We start from the raw sequence: 5723 nt of genomic DNA on the forward strand, positions 1-5723 counted from the left end.
GTGATGACATGCACCTGGAGTCCCAGCTTCTCAGGAGGCTAAGGCAGAAGGATTGCCTCAGTCCAGGAAGTCAAGGCTGTGATGAACTGTGATCTATCCACTGCACTCCAGCTGGGTGATGGAGTGAGACTTTGACTTAAAAAAAACAAAACAAAACAAAACAAAAACCCCTGAAGATGAGGAAACAAGCTATGGGGCAACCCTGCCTGGAACTCCCAGTACTCCCTGGAGGGCCTGCATGAGAGCCTCAGTCTATCAGAAAATAGTAACTGACATCAAACACTCTAAACTCATTGACCCACTTCCACATAGGGGTCTCGTAATGTCTGTCCTGGCAAGTCCTTCTCACACACACTGGAGGAGCAAGAGCACGCCAGCAGATGCGGAATCAAATTCTAGGCCTACTACCACATGCAAGCTGTGTGGCATTGGGCAGGTCATTTAGTGTCTCTGAGACTCAATGTTCTCATCTATAAAATGGGTATAATTACTGTATCTCTAGTACCTACCCTGGACCTACCCTATGGAAGCTAAAAGCGGCCCAGATAAACAAAGCAACCCTAAGAAAAGAGTGAAAAGCCTAAGGCATCACACTGCTAGGTTGTCAACATTGCTACAAGGCTACAGCAACCAAGACACTGGTTCAAGAAACAGACACACAAACCGGTGGAACAGAATAGAGAAACCAGAAATAAAACTGCTGACCTAAAACCAAAACTTCTCTGGTAAAGCTGAAAACAAAATAATCTTAAAAAAGCAGCACAGGGAATGGACACCCTCTTCAATGAACAGTCCTGGGAAAACTGGTTACCCATATGCCGAAGAATGAAGCGGAACCCCTACCGATCACCATGAACGGAGGAGCTCAGGCTATAAAAATCTTACAAGAAACACTCTTCTGGACATGCATGGGCTTAGGGAAGGAGTTCATGACCAAATCCTCCAACGCAAAGGTAGTGAAAACTAATAAGGACTGGTGAGACCATATCAAGTCACAAAGCTTCTGCACAGCAAAGGAAACCCTGAAGAGAGTAAAAAGACAACTCACAGAATGAGAAAAATTATTGAAAAACTATGCACCTGACCAAGGCCTAGAATCCAGAGTCTATAAGGAACTAAAGCAAATCAACAGAAAGAAAGCAAATCACCCAAGAAAAAGTGGCAAAAAGATATGAAAACTTTCCAAAGGAAGACATGCAAGTGGCCAACAGATGTATCACAAAATTCTCAACCTCATTAATTATCAGAGACATGCAATTCAAACCACAATGAGATATCATCTCACACCAGTCAGAATGGCAACTATTAAAAAGTCAAAATACCACAGATATTGGAGAGGCTGCGGAAAAAAAGGGAACGTTTGCATACTGTTGGTGGAAATGTAAGTTAGTTCAACCCTGTGAAAAGCAGGTGGAAGACTCTCAAAGACTGCAACTAGAACTACCAGTCTAGGCAGGCATCTCACTCCTGAGAGTATGCCCAAAGGACCACAAATTATTCTTCCAAAAAGACAGCTGGTTTCCTTCAGCACTATTCACAAGAGCAACACTTGGAACCAACACAAGTGTCTGTCAACAGCAGAATGCGTGAAGAAAACATGGTATATGTACACCATGGAATACTACACAGCCACAACAAAGAAAAATCATGGCATTTGCAACAATATGGATGCAGCTGGAGGAAACCATCCTAAGCAAATCATCACAGAAACTGAAAACTGAACAACACTCTTTTCACTCACATGTGTCAGCTAAACACTGGGCACACAGGGACACGAGGAGGGGAACAGCAGACACTGGGGACAACTAATGGGGAAGTGGAGAAGAAGGGTGGAAAAACCACCCATTGGGTGCCATGCTCACCACCTGGTGGGCAAACTCATTGGAAGCCCAAACCTCACCATCATGCAACACACCAGTGAAAGAAACCTGCCCATGTACCCCTTGGCAATAAACTGAAATAAACTATACATTAAAAAATAAACAAATGCTGACAGAAGACAGAATAAAAAAACAAATTAAAGAGCCACCAACCTGAGGAGTTGGCAGACTAAAGTCACAGAGACAGTCTGGAATTTCCAGGCTGATTAGAACGGTTTCTAGAAAGAAAACTGGTATAAGACCAAAAAACTTGTCCCATGCCGAATGGTACAGGTTGCAGGTATTTGACAGAGTCAGTCTGCATTCCCACACATAAAGGACAACAGAAGCAGAAAAGTACAATTACAATAATCATGGCTAGAGCCACAAGGAAACTTTTCCACCAAGATGAACCTGACCTGACCCATGATGATAGCCATTGACTTGGGGACATCATAGGGCCAGACACAGCATTAATCTGCTCGTGAATACCTGGAGGGCAAAAATAGATATATCCAGAACTATACAGGATATCCACCGAACACTCAGTTCAGAGTAAAACACAAGTCTCATATGAGCGACTCTAAGGACATCAAGGGCCCATCGATCTTGAGGACGTCTTCCCTCATATTGGTTATGTCAGAAGTGAAGAAGGAGATGCTTTCAGATACCTTTAATGGCTTCCTGGGTGTCATTTCTAAGGGTCTCTACATGCCTTGAACAAAAGTAGACACAAGTAATTAATGATGCCAAAAAAAGGTTCACTACTATTCTTCTTTGAAGGGAGCATGGACAGTATGGAGTTAAGCCATGAACGAATTCAGGTTTCATTCCAATGCATAGAAGTAAGAACTCACAAATTATGGACAGCAGAATGTAATAATAAGAGTAGTATACTGTAATCCCACGCCTTGGGAGGCTGAGGTGAGTGGATTGCCTGAGCCCGCGGGTTCGAGACCCGCCTGGGCAACTTGGCGAGACCTCATCTCTACAATAAATCAAAAATTAGCTAGGTGTGGTAGCGCGCGCCTGTAGTTCCAGCTACTTGGAAGGCTGAGGCGGAAGGATCGCCGGAGCCCAGCAGGTCGAGGCTGCAGTGGCCGGGAGCGGCCACTGCACTCCAGTCTGGGCAACAGGGTGGGACTCCAACTCAAAAAAAAAAAAACAGAGTAGTATAGCTTTTCCATGAAACGTTTTCTTCCTTCTTCAGCCTCTACCTAACACAAATCATACTAGACACAATGATTTCTGGGTTTCCCCATCCCAGCTTCTGCCACCAGTGCTGCTACTGCATGGCCACTGCATTTAACCATACCCAATGGTTTTCACTGCGGCCACCACCACACTGACTTCAGGATGTGTGACATCCCACTCCCCTCAGCTGCATTTCACGACACATGACAAAGCTGATCAAAAGTTTGCTGCAAGGCAGCTTCTCCTGATGCTTCTGTTTGGGCTTGGCACACAATCCGAACACAACAGTTGTTCTGTGTTCACATACTCTGACAGTAAAACCTGGCCAACCACATGCTCACACTGCAAGATCTCCACAGCCCCTGAGAGGTGGGCAGCCTAATCCGGTGCTGATTAAACAGAGTTATGCTCAGAGAATCTCACCCACTGACCGAAGATCACGCAGCCAGCAAGCAGAGGCTCTGGAGTCCCTCCAAGCCTATTTGACCGCAGAAGTCAGTTCTTTGAGCCTAGCCACTGGAGTGTTTTCCTAGAAAGCTTCTGTGGGTACCAGCCATCCCATGGCCTGCTTGATGCCCCAGGACAGCTCCTGTTCTGCACTTTTTGACAGGCGTATGCCCTGGGAGTGGCATCATTCAGTGCAAGATTGAAGCTTTGGGGACACAAAGCTGCTCAACTCCTCATTCTCCCATTTCCTGTGCAGAAGTGGGTGGGGCCAGGCCTGGCTGCGAGCTCCAAGGAGCCATGCTCCATGGGAGAGACCTGTGCCACCAGGGACAGTGGGGGACAGCAGGGTTCAAGGGCTCAAGACAGCTACTTGCCAGGGTGAGAGAAGTGCTCAGGGTACTGAGGCCCTGGCAGCTCTGGCCAGGATGAGAAAGAGATCACTCTTCCAATTTTTGTGGCAAGACACCTGGAGAGCCCCCAAGGACACCACTAGACACTCTCATCAGTCTCTGCAGTGTTTGGGGATAAGGTCCTTTAACCCCAGTCTACTTCTATGTGCCCACAGTCTACTTCAATCATCTAAGTGCACTTATTGTGATTTCTTGCCCCTGGTTGTAAAAAATGTCATGGGTTCTAAACAATTTGGGCAGCATTTTATAACCATTTTCATCAACACATCATAAACATTGCCTTCTTTTCAGAAACAAGCTTCAGAAACAAGTTAAATTTATATTTAATCATTATTCATTAAAAATGAAAAATAAGTTGTTTTAACTACTCAAATTTAAATATAAATTTAACTATATATGTGATATATACACATCTATTTTTAGATGTCAATATTTTTAATATATAAAGTTTACATCTCTGTACCTATTTAAACTCTTAGTGGAAAATTTTAGATATTTACTGAACTATATATTCTGAGAAAAATATTTCCTTTTTCTTATTATTTTAGTGAGTACCAAAATGTCTTATTCATTTCTAGTTTTTTTTCTGGCAATTGGCTAATTCTTTAACATCAAACAGTTTTATTCATTTGGCTTTCTCCTAATCATTGTAGATTCTATTTTGATCATCTAGATTCTGAAAACACAATTGCAGAGTGTACTAAATATCTCTCCTATACAAATTCTTGAAAATTTTGCTATCCTTTTTGAGAATTGTGGCTATATCTCTGATGTTTTACATATTTTGCCATCTAATCAAATGGCAAAGCTTTGCACAGAAAAAGTAGTAAATAATAGGAGGAAAGAAATTGGTCACTGGAGACCTCCTCGTTTCCATATGCTACTCTATTAGTCCAGACATTTCCTGATTTACTCACTGCCTGGTGTGATCTGAGTTCTGCTCTATGTTTTACCAGGGTTTGCAGACCTTTTCCAAGGTGGGCTTTTTTTATTCCAGGACTGCGCTAAGTTTGATTTCTTCACCAGAGCTTAGCAACTAGGCTGTAGAAGTACCCTGTGTTCCAACAGTGCACTACAGATGTTCAGACCTGGTGACTTCTTCAGTTATTAGGTTCTCCCTCTATAACTCACAACACATGACGTTGCATAAAGAGAAGTTGAAAGGCACTGGTCTGAATTGGATTGCCTTGGTTGGTTCACCTGGTTAGGGCCAAACACCTTTTGTGAGAAGCAATATTAGGTCAACGGCATACCAGTAGGTTTCTGTATTATTCCAGGATTCAAATGATAATAGTGAATATTCATTCTTTCGCTCACTCGCTCTCTCTTCTTTCTTTCCCTTTCCTTGAGTCAGGGTCTTATCCTCTGTCTCCCAGGCTGAATTGAAGTGGCACAATCACAGCTCACTGCATCACTGCAGTGTGAATCTCCTGGGCTCAGGCAATCCTTCTGCCTCCGCCTCCTGAGTAGCTGAATCTATAGGTGCATGCCACCATACACGGTTAAATTTTTTAAAGAATTTTTTTTGCAGAGATGGGGTCTCACTATGTTGCCCAGGCTGATCTCAAACTCCTGGGCTCAAGTAATCCTCCTTCCTTGGCCGCCCAAAGTGCTAAGATTATAGCCATGAGCCACTGCACTCAGCTTCATTCATTATTACAAAAGAATGCAAATATTATCTTGTGTTTCTGAAGGCTAAGGATGGATTTGTTAGCAGCACTAAACTGGAGAGTCATTCTTGGTGAACAGTCATCATACGAGAATTGTAGACAGGAAATCTCACCTGCCCCCATAGCTCCCCTCCATCAGTCAC

Source organism: Carlito syrichta, unplaced genomic scaffold (genome assembly GCF_000164805.1).
Source record: "Carlito syrichta isolate Samal-C Ts95f unplaced genomic scaffold, Tarsius_syrichta-2.0.1 Scaffold315639, whole genome shotgun sequence".
Classification (NCBI taxonomy): Eukaryota; Metazoa; Chordata; class Mammalia; order Primates; family Tarsiidae; genus Carlito; species Carlito syrichta.